General features: G+C 41.7%; 1 long non-coding RNA gene across 1 annotated transcript in view; it reads right to left on the reverse strand.

Annotated features, from left to right (window-relative positions):
* Nucleotides 1–13,627, reverse strand: part of LOC122827948 — a 67,767-nt gene extending 54,140 nt beyond the window's left edge. Inside the window, exon 1 of the long non-coding RNA XR_006370138.1 lies at nucleotides 13,353–13,627. This is a non-coding gene — a long non-coding RNA (uncharacterized LOC122827948). The remainder of the gene's footprint in view (nucleotides 1–13,352) is intronic.
* Between the last annotated feature and the right edge of the window lie 2,172 nt (nucleotides 13,628–15,799).

The raw sequence follows: 15,799 nt of genomic DNA on the forward strand, positions 1-15,799 counted from the left end.
GTTTTTTACACACCAGCTCTGCAGAGTTCCCAAGGGGTTGTTCAGAGCAATGCTATGTGTAGCGCTCAGCCAGCCACCATCACTACACGGTCTCAGAAGGCTCGGTGTGGCTGGCTGTGGTTATGCCTGTTGAGTCCTCCTGACCACCACATGATGAATCACGTTCCATCCAGCTCTGTCCAAAACGACACACACACACTCACGCAGACACCAGCTCTCCCGCCCTGCACAGCTCCCAGCAGCCCAGGCAGGAGAAACAACTGTCCATCTCCCTCGCCGTGCATGGAGATTAATTTTAACAAGCCGAGTCAGAGCTCTCAACAGCAGTATAGAGAGCAGGAAAAGTAGAAAATTCACCAAGGAGCAAGGGGGAGGAGGGAGAAAGCCCTGCTCCAGCCCGCTGCTGTCAGGGCCTTTCTTCTTCTCAAGCTGTGATTTGCGCCCTTGGCCAGGTCCGATTCAAGTCCCACAGATAGCGCAGTCCATGCCCCACTAGGCTTGTTAGAGCAGCTGAATGGATGCCTACATGTAAAGATTTGGCCCAAAAGCTAGGACAAAAACAACAACAAGAAAGCAAATCTAGGCAGACAGGCGACAAAGTGAGACTTTGCCCAATTTTTTTTTTCTTTTCTTTCTTTCTTTCTTTTTTTTTCTACTTTCTGCAGCTGCTCCGTATAGGCAGCACAGTGGTCACCAAGACCCACAAGTCTCTTACATTTTGTGATGTTATGCCCAAGCGGTGTAACTGTGAATTAGAAAGAAAAGGATTCTTTCTACAACAAATAAAATCTAAAAACAATTTAAATTAAATGATTGTACCATGGATTTGTGCTCATGCTCCCCCCCATCTACCTCCCACATACTCTCTTTCTATGATACCTCTCTATATAAACTAGTGCAACAAATTGACCTTCAGTAGCATTTAGTAAATGTAGTCCTGTGTGTAATTTAATCTCTGTACAAATCCAGCATTTCGTAAATGCCTCAGAAAATGAGCATCATGAAATACAAGGCACACAGGTGACAGGCAAGGGAAGAAGTTGTGGAGAAGTTTAAAGGGGGGTTAGGTCAAAAGATGTAATAAAATTCTCTTAAAATGAAAAGACGATGGCACAACTTCAAAACAACTAAAACATTGCTATTCAACTAAGCTAACAGGCCAGGTTAAAAGAACATTTCTACGACTCTACTACTCTTTCAAGTGAGTCACAGCCAAAGGAATGGGCAACATTTCAGTCTTTAAATCTGCAAAGCTGATAGAAACACAATCCAATCCAATAAGAGGTAATTCCTCAGCATACTTATTCTAGGGTTTGAATAAATATGCATACCACAGTTTTGTTAAAAATAAAAATAAATGTTGAATTATGTTTTTGTCTCCTCATAATTATCCACTACATTGTTGCCGTCTGTTGCATAAAGTTATGTTAAAATTTGTGGTTGTAATGTAATAAAGCATGAACATGTTAAAAGGCTGTGCATCAATGCTTTCTTTATAGCTTTTTTATTATCAATAATACTTAGCAGGGATTTTTTTTTCTCTGTAGCCGTCTGGGATTTTGAAATAAATCTGAAGTGAACATTTCCAACATATTTTTATATTTTTTTCTTCTTTTTGCATATGTTAACTTTTATTATTTAAATGAACTGACACAGTTAACAAAGCTGCAAGCTCTTTCAGCTTTAAATATTTCCAAATTTTATTCGGATAGAAATTTCTATCCATTGAGGGCCATGCTGCGCAATTTTTACACAGTTTGGAGGGAGATCCGTTCCTACATTTATAAATCTCCAGAATTTTACACATAGCAGTTAAAATGACATGACAGCTGTCATGTCATTTTATGTGTGGTAAAATGATCCAATTTGGGACCAAATAAATGCAGACACCCATGCATGTGTATAGGCTGTGTTTTTGCAGGGTGTGTTTGTTCAGTTGTGTGTGTCCCATGTCTGACAGAAAACTGTCTCTTGCAGTGTTCAGCACACTATGTGGTGTTCTGTCTAACTGCTAATAGATCACCAGGGAACCTGCTTAGCCAATCACCTGTGAGCTTACACTTCTGTCTGGAGAATGGCACTCTTCCAGTGAATGGGGTGAGCAGAGGAGAGGAAAAGAAAAAAAAACAAAAAAAACAAAGAAAAACACCTATTAGAGACGTAGATTTATTGTTACCATGGCACCTTGACATGGTTAAAGACCAGTTGGTTTACACCTCCGCCCCCACTCTCCCAACACCCCATCTTCTCCTCCCCTCCTAGCACACCTTTAACATCCCCCGGAGGAGCGCTGGAGTACTCTGTGGAGCATGAGAGATGCTCCACCACCAGGCAGAGGTGGGGAGACGGCTCCAGCTGGATGCAGGGACACAGGGAAGAACTTCTAAAATTAGCCCCAGCATGTGGTACTAGAACAGGGGAGAGGGGGCAGGGGATGAGGGAGCGAGTGTGGAAATCGAGTAGAGGAAGAAAGAGAAAGAGAGAGAGGGAGATTGCAAGTGTGGGAGAAGGAGTGACAGAAGACAGGGATGTGCTGAGAGGGTGGTGACAGCACACGTTTACTGAGCTGCCTCTCTGCGTGCTCACCAGGCTGTGGCAAATTAAATGTCTGATAAATTCATAATTTCATAAACACTCACACCTTTCACACACTACAGGGTTTAATTTGTCTTTTAATAACAATGGCAAGCACACCACTTATTCCCGCACGCTATTTTGCGGCTTGCTCGGGACACATTTGACTTGCTCATTGTGAGATTACTGCGCGACTATGCTGGAGCTTAAGCTCCATGACTGGTCTAGTGTCAGTGGGCATATGTGTCCTCATGTCCCACTTAGTCCCCTGCCGAGGAGCCCAACCTGCTGCTCTGTGTGGGAGAGCACAGGGCAGATGGGTAAAGTCCGATTATAGAGTTGTCTGACCTCACTCGCAGGCAGCTAACAGCGCTCTGTGCCCAAGGCCGGAGCAGAAAGAGTGTTTGTTGTTGGTATTAAGGGCTAAACGGCTTAGCAGTTCGCAGACGTGCTTTTTAGAGGGTCGAGCACACGGTTTTGACTCACTGCCAGACCCTGAGACACCAAGGCAATTCAGGGGCTCTGTATGGTCTCAAGGGGCGGGGAAAAGGAGGAAGGAGAGAAAAAGAGGGGAGGAATATGGAAGAGGTATTAACTGAAACACACAACGACACAGGTGTCCCTGCAGTGATTTGGCAAGGTAGCCTACAGAACCTTACTGTTGAATTTAAGTTATATATTTTCAATACGTTTCTCTTATTTCAGACACTTTTTACCAGCATATCAATATTTTATAATGCTCAACAACTTCTTTTTTTTTATTTGTTTTATTTTACAAAAGTTGTCTCAGGGTGTTTTCACACTTGATTGTCCGACAAACTTGGAACCCGTGTTAGCTGAACCAAACTCTTTGAGAAACTTGTTCACCCTATCGCCTGTGGTGGCGCTGCACCCAGAACCACTGAAGGAAGCTTCTGAAAGAGACACAGCGCAACATCCTTCTTCACGAAATGTAAACAAAACTGGAGCAGCGTCAGATTTTAACTGTTGTAGTATTTCTCTTTTGTCTTTGGCAATAGATAACTAGCTATTTATCCCTCCAGCACTAGACAGATGTTTGTTTTGGTTATATTTGCCCAGAATGCCATGCACTTTAGATTGCTTCCTGCTTTTGGAGGAAGTGGTCTCCAGTCCTCTTGCCTTTCACATATGTATTCAGACTTCACCAGAGACACTCGATTTCTTGGGCTTTCAAGATCCACTTAAAGGCCCAAAGAAATTTAGAAAGCCGCAGTTTTTTGGAAAGGAACGGAAATAGTGCACTTCACTTTGAAATCAAAACAGCTTGCCTTGCCCTAGATCTATTCCTGCCTTGTCTGGGTGTCATGTAATCCTCTGATTTCCTGTTGGACTTCACGTTTTCTGCCGGGACTTGATGTCTCTACGGAGGCCCCCTCGTAAGGTGACAATAATGGGCAGAACACATGTCAACACTGGCCTCAGCTAAGCTAGTTAATCACAAGCAGTCGTGCGTGTTTATTAACCTGATCGTTGTTAAATGAAATGTACATGCTGGTCACATGACGCTTGTGGTGTTCTGTTAGTTCTGTGGACTTTGTCACAGCTAAATCTATGTACAAACTGAGGCTAAACACACAAACTGCAAAGTAAACTGCACTCAGATTAGCTTGAAGTACTGCTAACAGATTGTGTCAACTGTGTGCACAGCCAAAGATGAAAAGGGCTACAGTAATCCCCTCTAGCCTGTCAGTTTCCCTAATCTCCTGCTTTTGTTGTTGCTGGAACCCAGAGCAGGGTGTGACAGGGTCAGGGGTGAAAGCAAAGAGTCCTGTGTGGACGGTGGAAGGGACAGATGAGGTTTCATGCCCTGAGAAGACCCTGAAACCATGACTTCCTTTGTAGCCCTGTTGCAAAAAAGCAGATAAGAGCAAAGGAGAAGGAGGGCCCTTTTGGAAACACACGCAGGTGTGTGAGGGTCAGTAAAAAGGTCCAGTCTATCTCTATCGTATATCTAATTCAAAGTGTTTCATACGCCTTTTTTTTGAAAGAGATCTAGGTATCTTTGAATTCCTTTGAGGGACTCCTTTAGAATTTCTATTTTAAACTTGCTTTGGAAACTGCAGTGATGTAAACTAAAGACAAAGCTGAAACTCAGTGAGCAGGTGAACTACGTGCTGGAAATATCTCCTGAATGTAGACTAACTGGAAAGTTTAAGACAAACAGAGCTCAACGGTAAAATGGAGAGAATGACGCACACCTGCAAGCCCACACACTTTTGCCTTGCACTGGTAGTGAGGAGGTGCGAAGGTCCCTCCCTCCAGCAAAATACCTATGGGATTATAGTAGCAGAGCAGCCCGAAACACGCTTGTCCAATAGTCCTGCCCACAAACTGGGTAAAAACAACATCCGAGCCAGGGAGCTGCAGAAATCCCCAGGCTTTATGTGAGAGGCGACTGGAGGAGATGAGGTTGCACTAGCATGTCTTCTCCTCTGTGACCCCGGGGGGTGTGATAGGTTGAGAACAGTGACTCGCATTGTTTAGCGAGTGGTACGCTCTGCTCCACTCCCCCCACCACCGCCACCCTGCCTCCTCTTCACCCGTACCCCACCCAGCTAAAGATCAAGTTAACTCTTGCCTGCGGTCACTCCATTGCACAGGAACTCAATCCTACACCGTTCTGTGTTGTCCTGGCCAGCTGGCGAGAGGTTAAAGCTTCAGCCTGGTTTCTCATATGATTCGTTTCCACACACGGGTCACTGAGGAGAATAAAACCCTGAAAAGGGACTTGCTGTAGCTCTGAGAAAAGACCAATACTGAGCACTTTGGGCTTTGCACTCTTTTCAGATCTCCTCTGCAATTTTATTCTTTGGGAAATCTTTGCAGAAGAACTTTTCCACACTTTCTGACATTGTAAATACAATCCACAATGTGTTAACTAAGAATTCATGTGATAGAAAAGCATAAAGCAGAACAATGATTGGGAAATATAAGAAAAACAATACTGAAGCGATGGTACAGATACAGATCTGTTATGCAGATTTCATGTACATACCAGACTTTTCAAGACTCAGTTTTCCAGTGTCCTTATTCTTTTACATTCGTTGAGAAATATAAATTATTGAAGTTACTAAATAATTCATTACCCATATTTTTTAAAGTGGACAGCCTTTAAATATGGAACCTGAAAAAGAACAAGAAGGGAGGAGGAAAAAAAGAAACAAACAAACAAACAAACATTTAGACCTTATGATATGCAAGTCTGGAAATACAGATAGATTTCCATTTTCTTGTTACCTTTCACAGTTCTTATCCAGACCTGCACAATACAGATATGATATGTCTACATAAAAAGATTGGTGGTTTATTAACATATTTAATTAGTGTTGTTTAATAAGTGTTATTTAATAAGTGTGGGCTGAAGCTGCACACTGCAAAGCTGGACTTCTCATGGCCTTCTTTCAGTCTTAGAAACAACGTCAGCTGTATTAGCAGGACAGCTAGCTTTGAATCTCTGCATCTCCACCACAGGCATCTTGGCTAGTTCTTTGCTTAATGTTTCCCTAATTAATACAGTATTTATGCTGAGATTAAATTATACACAGACTGGCTCTTTTCTCCAGTTTGTTGGCTTCTGAGGTCCTTTAATTGTAGTACATTTATTTCACTGATACAGTAAACTGAGGCAGAAACAAATGCATTTATATGAAAATTGTTGAAAACCATGTGGCTTTGCCTTTCCCCTTCATAACTTATAAGCAACTTTACATTGGTCCAATACATAAAAACCTAAGAAAACAGATTGAAGTTTGTGACAATAAAGTGACAAGATGTGGAAAAAGTTCAAGGTGCATGTATTGTTTTGCAATCCACTTTATGGCCATGAATGTAGGAGATGAACGTGGGGAAGAGGATCCTTTGTCTTGTTCCCAATGCTGAGGGGCAGAGTAGGGCAGCCGGGCTGGCCGGCAACTCATAAATCACGGCAGAGGATAGAGAGTAACAGCTCAAATTAAGATAAAACCCCCTTAATTATCAGCTAAACAGCCTGGTGTCCCCCCTCTCCCTGGGCTATCTGTCACCCAGCAAGCAGACCCAGTCACCAGGGACAGGCTTTGCTGCTCTTCTCGCACAAGGGAGGAGCTTCTCACGCTCACCCACACATTTTCCCCACAACTCGCTTTCTAGTTTTTCACACAAACATAGGATAAATCAAAACTTCAAGAATACTCGCGCAATGAAACATGTGGCTGTCAATCAAATTAGCCTTTAGCACTTTGCATCTGTTAACCCTCGCCTCACAGCACACACACACACACGCATGCTTCTCTTTCCCCTTTTGTCTCTTTGCTTATTCACGACGCCCATTATCATTACCTTAATGACTTCTCAATGGCCCTCAGTCTTCTCTCTCTTCAAAAGGCTATCTCTATCTTGCCCTCCTCCTTCTCCTCAACCCAGTGAGATTTCCTGACATCCTCGCGTGCCTGCCGCCGTATCACACACAAACATACGCGACGCAAGTCCCTTCGTCAGCCCCAGTGGTGCGACATGAGGTAGAAACGGTGAAGAAGTCCACAGGAAGATGGAGAGAAAAAGAAAAGAAGTGGACAGAGCAAGGAATAAAAGACCAAAGATGTTTTGGTGCTTGTGGTGCTTGAATGTTCTTTTTTTTCCCACCAACTCTTCTTCTCCAGCTCTACCCCCCATTTCACCCACCCCTTCACCTCCTTTCTCTTGAAGGCAGCTTATTGATTTTATATTAGGCCTGAGCTACCATCTGGCTGCTTTTCATTCCTCTGTTTTTATAAAGCAAGGAGAGCACAGAGTGAGACAGAGCAAAAAAAAAAAAAAAAAAAAAAAAAAAAGAGAAATCGAAAAAGTCTGGGCAGAAAATTCATTATGTGTTAAATAAAGGCTCAGAGAGAGGGAGGGAAGCATACACAGTGTAGTGTGTGTGTATAAGAAAAACATGTCTGTCCTTCGGTATGTTTTTTCATGATGTGTATTGCAAATTAAATTATATGTATTGGTAAAGAATGCAGGTAAACACACCACTCACTCTATTCTTTATTTGGAGGACCTGGCATAATTTCATGTGGTAAAATCCTCACCTTCACCAATAGGTTAAGTTTCCTCATCTCTTTTTCTCCTGGCCATCTCTCATCCCTCAAAGAAGAAAAATGGATAGAGAGACAGAGAGAGATAGAGAGAGAGAGAGAGAAGGAAAACAGATAGGACCCCAGAGAAAAGGCTCAGCACCTGAGAGCCACAAATCTCCACCTCCCTTATCTATCCTTCTTTTGTCCCACCTCCATCCCTTAGGAGGAAGGTAAGCAAGCAGAACCTCGTGTCAGTTCCTTCCTATCAGCCATTGATTTGCTTCATCAATGCGTGATCGTCTCATGACAAATATTTAACATCCTGCCACAGTATTGATCTGCATACTGTTGGTGAAATAGGAACTGAGGATGTGTTTTCCTCTCAAGAGGTCAGGTTAGTGTTTGCCCTCTGTCTGCTGTTCAAACTGCAGAAAGCGTGTATCATTTCGTACCCTGACTGTAAAGCAAGAGTGCTGCAACCATGATCTGAATCCGATTACAGTGTCAGGAAAATGGTTTCATACACTGGTTATTTATTTATTTATTCATTCATTTATTTATTTCATTTTGCCATATTGAAACCACAAACGTGAATGTGTTTTATTGAGATTTCTTGTCATAAACCAGAAAAAAACTAGAGCACAAATGTGAAGTGTAAAACAAAGGATACACAATTTTCACATTTCTTTTTTACAAGAAACAGGATGCTCTCATCTTCAGTATGAATGTAGCTGTTCTCTAAAGGTTCTAGAGGTTTGGTGAAGAACATCAATGAACAAATAGCATCATGAAGACCAAGCAACACTCCAGATCAGATCAGATATAAGTTAGGATATTATGCCCTATAGGGGTTGAACCAATTAGTCGACTAGTCGACTCTAGGACGTCTCGCGAGTTTTTACATTTCATGTCGACTAGTCGCAGTCATGTGATTGCCGGTGGTGACAGCCTGTACTGATCTGACAGCACAGTATACGTCACAAGACACAAGAAAAATAAGTTAATACATTAGTTTAAATGATATGTAGATGAATGCATATTTGTGGTTTTACAGTGTTTTTAAAAGGAGATGGAGTTGCAGCTGCAGTCAACTACAAAACACGAGCCGTCTAAAACTCGCCCCCTTCCCGCTAAGGATGTCACTGTGCCAGCTCGCGAGTGTCTTTGTCACGACGATCTAACTAATACATTATGATGTTATGTTGCTGATTAAATAAAGATCTGTGGTAATGCCATCTAAAAGATGTGCGTTTCCTTTTGAATGTTGGTTTCCCAGCAACATATTATTTCTCATAAACTATCCCGATGTTTTGTTGTTTCACTTGTTGCTGTTCTGTGTAAATGCCGTATTTTTCCGTGAAAACGGGTAATAAAGCCTGTACGTTAGTCCAAAGCTTTGCGTCTTACGTCACTATGACGTCACCGCGACTAGTCGACATCGACTCGACTATTATCATGATGTAGTCGACCTTAGAAAATATATAGTCGTTCAACCCCTAATGCCCTGCCATGTCATTAATCCTAAACCCGCAAGCAGAATGCTATGTGTAACAGAAAACTAACAGTACACATCCCTGCAGTAAAACATGGCATTGGCAGGATTATGCCGTGGGATGCTTTCTGACAAAGAGGCAAATGGGAACGTGTATTCTACTTTAATAAAAATGACTATGTACAAAACCTTTGTGAGAAAGCATGGTGGTGGGAACGTCATGCTCTGGGGAGGGTTTTTGCTCTACAGATAAATGGTGGATGGCTGTAGACTATGGAAAATGGATGCAACTAAATATGGAGTAAACATAGAAGGACATATTTAGAGGCTGGACAGCCATAGCCTAAATGGTGTGATTCAGATTCAATTCATAGATTCATATATTCATCCTGACTGAGCTTTAGTTATTTTGCAAAAAATACTAGGCATCGGTTGCATTTTTCAGAATCTGACTATAAATGTTTACATTAAAAAAGGAAACAGTTTTTAAACCGGTGTCATTTTTTGCGCTTCGTAATTCTACTTTACTTTGTGTTTGTCCAGGTTACAAAATCCCATTAAAATACACTGAAGTTACTGGTTCTAATGTGATAAAATGTGGAAAAGCTTAAGAGGCACAAACACTTTAGTAAGGAACTATATATATATATGGAATTATGGTATACCTCCAAATATGATTAGACACACAAATAAACTGTTACAGTTAAACTAAACTAGAACCATATTTTTGGTCAAAACTGAATATAATTCCTGTTTGACCCACGGCCTGACAGATTTGTTTGGACAAAACAATTGAAACAAAAATGTCTCTTTGAGGAACACTAACGTTTGAAAGTACATGGCCACACTGCATTTGAGGATGCTGCTGCCATGTGGGGTCCTGATGCTGAGGAGGCTGACAGTGAGTGTGCCTGTGGGATACTGAGATCCGGGACTTTTCCGTGATTAATGATAGGGGACGCGCCCCACTAATTGTGGTTCCTGACACAGGCACACGTCCCCAGACAAAGCAGGACAGGCCTGGAGCAGGGTGCCATGCTCAATCACCTTCCAGCAGAAAGCCTGTGTGTTTCTCTGGAGGAGGAGGGAGTGGGGGGGGGGCTCAGAGCAAAGAGAGGTCACGGGATATCTTGTGATTACGGGAGAGGAGACCTCCAAAGAGACTTGAGTATCCTACCAGCTGAGCAGACTATGGAAATGCTCACAGCCTGGAGCACAGCTGAGATAGAGATTTACTAGGAGCAATGGCGAACAAAACCTGGAAGGCAGTGCATCCTAGAATGAATCAGAGGATCTTCTGACCCTTACCTTATCTTGACCAGACTATCCTAATTGGATTTAAAACAAGTCCACTTTTAGGTTTATTGAATTTAATACATCTACTCCAAAACCATCTCCAACATCATGCAGTCCACCTGAGAAAAATAAAACACCTCAACACAACTGAGGTGTCCTATAATCACATCTTCATACTGGTAACTTTGGTTAAAACTCTGGAAAACTATTACTAAATGAAGCAGGTATTTCTATTTTTGCAAAAGTTTATGAGTGAAAATCAAACTAACTTTAAATAAATATTACAGATAATATGACCCATAACTCTAAAATAAATTTATTGTATAGTTTCATCGGCACTAGAAACTCTTGGCTTTTCTGGTTTTCTACAGTTTTTACTGAAGGTTATTATACCATGAGAATCTTATACCAGACAATGTCTTTTCTACAAAGGATGTGGAGCTCACAGGAAATGTTTTCTCTTTTTTACAACACAGGTAAAAACTGTAAAAGACTCCAAGGGTCTTTTACAGACCCTAGGAGTCTGTAAAAGTGAACTAAATGGTCCCAAAATGCAAATGCATTATCCTTCCCTTCCACCTGCCGGCATATTTTGAGAGCAGAGACAGATGGAAGTCATGAATTGGCTGAAGTGAGGGACTCCAGACATTCAGCTCTATTAAGAAATCCCTTTACAGGGGGCGGGAGCTGGGCTGTTTTCATATTGTTTCTATGAGCAAAGCGGTTGCCACAATGGGTTTGGTTCTCAGAATGAAAGGCTTTGCTGGGGTCTGTTTTAGATTTGCCTTTACATTTGAGATCAGATTTTTAAGCACCGTTTGAACTTTGCAAGACAAGTCTTGACTTAATTCAAAGAATCATTTTGTTTAGATGTATTTTTAAGCTTATTTGAAGTCATATGTTTTTCTGTAAAGCTGGGGGTGTATCATACCTTGGCCTCTTCGACTGCTATGTTGTCTTAGGTCCGAGTCATTCAGGCCTAGCCCCCCCTTGGTCCCTCTTTGCCCACCCCCACCACCCCAGTCCCCCAAGCCCCTGTGAGCTTCCCACAAAAAAGTTCACAATGCTATTCAAACAATAGGCCAAGGGACAAAGAGCACATTTACACAAGTGGAGCTTTCTTTAAAAGCAAAAAGGCACTGTTTGGAAGATTTCCAACCCTCCCCCCCTTCAAAAAATTTTTTTGAAGAAGAAACAAGGATCCCCCTTTCGCCCCTCCATGTCCCACCTCTCAATACCCTTGCTTTACAAAAAAATTGTTCACCATTCCAGTGATGGAGACGTGGGAGCCAAATAAACTGAACCCAGCCCAATCCCACCCGCCAGTCCACAAGCACCCCCAATTTAGCCAAACACCCTCTTTACAGGACAAAAGGCCTTTAAAGGTTGAGTGTATGTGAGGGCTCTGGTGGATACCATAGTGGCTTAAAGACCGTGGAGGCCTCTAAAAGACACTTCTTTTACTCCCAATCTCCTTCCATGCCTCCCTTTTCCTTCTCTCTATCTCTTTCTTTTTCTCCCTCAGTTTTTCTCTCAGGCATTTAAAGGTTCAGCAAGGGGTAGAAAGAGTCTTGGTAGCATGGGGAGAAGGACCCAAATGGGGGTGAGGTAGGGGTGATGAGGGTGTTCCTGTGTCAACATTGTGGTATTTTCCCAAAGATGCGTATCGCCTCTATACAAATAGGAGATGTATTTATAGGAGTACATAGAAAGCTGCATGAGTGGAGAGTGTTTGGCCGAGCTTTCTAGCCACAGCCCCCAAGGCTCCATGGACAGTCTTCATGGCTAGTGAAATTGTTATTCTTTAGATGGACGTTGGCTGGGAAACACGCAAGTTCTCAGGCGACCACACACTGTTCGCCCTCCCAATATGGCTGCCCTGCAGAGGAGTCCATTGAAGGACGGCATCCAGCATCATACATCTTGACTGGAGCCAGTATCTCAAGGTTCCTGTCGCTATGCCCTGCGTGGAATTTAGTCGAACACCAAGCACGTTTGGGAAAGAAGGGCACACACTGCAGCTTGTCTGACACAAGCTGTGGCGAGCTAGTCATCACAGCTTTCAGTATTATGCATTAAAATAATTTTACTGTCATGTAAGCCAGCCAAGGCTTCGCTTTAAGAGGTCAGCCAAACCAGACGGGCAGGTAGACGAACAGCACAAGGAATTCCCTGGCACAAATTGAGGTAACTCTCTTGAAGAAAACTTGGCAGCATGAAGGAACAAATATGAAGGACAAAGGCAACAACATTCCAGCACTCAAAGCGTCTGTATTATCTATGTAATCCATCAAATCACTCCTCAAACACATACTCTCATATCGATGCAGTACTTTCAAGGCAGCATTTTTGCAATATACCAGTCAGACCAGTGTTATCAGTGGAAAACTGGTTGTGTTGTGGTACAGTATATCCTTCTAACAACAGGCTGTTCCATTGAGCAACTGAAATATGATGCTGTGACAATGTGTACTACAAACCTTAAAAATGCACAAGCTATACTAGGCATACAAAAATGCTTTCATACTCTCACACATTTTGACATATTAGTAGTAATGTAATTTATTTGGATTTTATCGATTACATAGTTCTCGTGAGATGTCACACTTCAGTGAACTTTGTAACTAACAGCCATCTTGGTAGGCAGTTGCTATGGTTTGATGACAACAATAAAAAGCCACTAGCTTAGAACTAGCTCTAGTCTTGTTGATATCTAACTTACAAACAATATAAGTACATTACAACTATTACTCAATTACAATTTTTAGTACCCTACCCAACTCTGTATAATACCAGGATGAATATCAGTGATATTTACTGCAATACTTACTGCCGAACTAGCTAAGACAAGGATGTAACCAATGTGTACTAAATGTACTTACTCTGCTAGTCACCAGAAACGTGTTATGCAGGCGAAGAATTCATACCTTAAACATCTGTTTAAACACTGGTTAAACATAGATTGCAGGCCGCGAAGCTCCTCCATGTGGACTCAGTCTTCGTCTGACATATTTTCCTTCTCCGTCTCATTCCGGTCGATTCCGAGAGTAGTAATTTTGTTCAAGTATCTTTCTCTTGCATATTGGTCAAGATTGTGTGTCCACATTTTCTTTTTGTTGGTATTGAAGTCTTGGGTCCGGTTATGCATTGCCCTTGCCAACAAAGATGCCGCGGATCACTTCCGGCACTTCTTCTTCTTTTCTTCCGTCTTCTTCTTTCCCACCTTACTCCCCCCAACCCCTCTCCCTCTCCCTCTCTCTCTCTCTCCCTCTTTCTCTCTTTCTCTCTTTCTATCCTTTTCCGCTTTCTCTCCTTCTTCTTCTTGAAATTTATTGGGGGTTGACAAAAAAAAAAAAAAAAGTTAAGTGAGCATTACCGCCACCAACCGGTAAGGACTGTTGACCAAGTGACAAAACAAAAGTTTAAGAAAAAAGGTTCAGACTTTTAGAAACTATGGCCAAGACAGAAGTAATGCACATTTGTGAAGTGAAAGGAAAGTAAAATTATGCATAGTTTTAAAAACATTTACAAGTAAAACTCAACAGTGTGATATTTGTATTGAGTCCCCTTTTTCTGCAATACCCCTTAATAGAATGCAGTTAAATTCACAAACAACCTTCCAGACTTTGAATAAGAGAGTATCACACCCAATATATAAAAACAGAATATGGTAGAACTGCAAACCTACCAAGATATTGCCATGTGTAACCTCCAATAGTATGATGAAGAATAACATAACAACTTTGGTCATTTAAACTATAATAATGCCAATAGCATTACCTGTGAGACACAGTGGTGTCAGCTTCATGCTGTGAGGAAACATTTCTATAGAAGAGACAGAAATGCTTTTCAGAGTTGATGAGAAGAAGGATGAAGCCAAAAGCTGTAGCTGAAAAAAGATTCAAGATTTCAGTGAAGAAATCTGAAACTTCACTAAAGATTATTAGGGTGAGAACAAAGCTAAACAGAGGCAGAGCTGTGGTTGACTGGATTGACGAGAGCACTTAGAGAGGACCAGTAAGAGTCCAGACCAAAATCCAGTAAAGAGTCAGCTGTTCAAAGACACAGTCTTTCACCTCTAAATGAGCTTTAGCTATATGGACACTAGAAAATGGGGACCAAATACAATGGCACACTGTCCAGAATTGTATTTATAAAACAATGTTGAAAATCATGTTACCTTGTCATTCCATTTTATAATTATGCACCACCTTTTGTTGACGTATCAAATGCAATACCAATAAAAAACCTATTAACATTTCTTCCTATAACATGTGAAAACTGTAGCCATATTCTTACTTTAGCAAGTAGAAATTCTCTAAGTGGTATCACCATTTAGTGATAGTTCTCAGAGAATTCTGCTAAAATCGTCTGCTTTATTTGCACAGAGCACTCATAATCAGCATTTATGCCCCTAACAATTTTCCACTTTCTCTCTAATCCCCCTTCCTGAAAGAGACACTCCCAAGTGACATGCCAGTCTGCAGTATAACCAGTCTCTGCTGTTTGCTAAAGCTGCAGCTCCCTGTGCATTGTGCTCACAACAGGCCATGCAATCCTACACAGCAAGGCGCCGAGTACAGCAGCAAGCATAAACACACCTGAATAACACAGACAGGGTCCTGCAGGGAGCTTCTGAGTGTGTGTGTATCCTAGACAGCGCTGATGCAGGGCTGAGCACCACAGCCCTGTTAGGTTGCATTGACGTCTCCACCTCAGAGCTGGCACACTGGGGAGTTATTGATTACCATTAAGCATCCATGCAGATGGCCAATAAAGAGCACGTGAGCCAAAGAGGGTCTGGGGAGCAGAAAGAGGGGAGGTGTGTGTGTGCGTGTGTGTGTGTGTTTAGAGTGTGTTAGAAGGCAGTAGAAGTAAGACGGTGTTAGAGGTAGTGAAATAAGAATATGAAATTGCTAAATATTGCAGTTTTGGTTTGATTTTGTTTATATGGTTGCATTTTTCTGATTGTCTTTTTTTAAAGCCATACTGGAAATTGCAAGCAGATATAAAGTGATCTAGTATATTTTTTTCTTTGTAAAAATGAATCTAGACGCCATATTATTTTCAGGTATTTCTCATGTTTCTCCTCTGGGTTTTAAAATTATTCAAGTTCCTACATGCTTGTCAGGTGTTGTGCAATAGTCCACAACGTTTTTCTGTCATGTCTTATCATTTGAAATCTAATGTTGAGATTGATGGTCCTGAAGCTCTGTTCAGAAAATTGTACACTGTTAAAGATACTTTAAATTGATTATGTGGATTTTTTGAACAGATGTTCTGTAAAGTTCTTATCTGTGATAGTTTAATTATCTGTATATGACAGATGTTACATCAGTGAGTTTGTTGAATATCTCAAGAGCAATGGAAGGCT

Source organism: Gambusia affinis, linkage group LG03 (genome assembly GCF_019740435.1).
Source record: "Gambusia affinis linkage group LG03, SWU_Gaff_1.0, whole genome shotgun sequence".
Lineage (NCBI taxonomy): Eukaryota > Metazoa > Chordata > Actinopteri > Cyprinodontiformes > Poeciliidae > Gambusia > Gambusia affinis.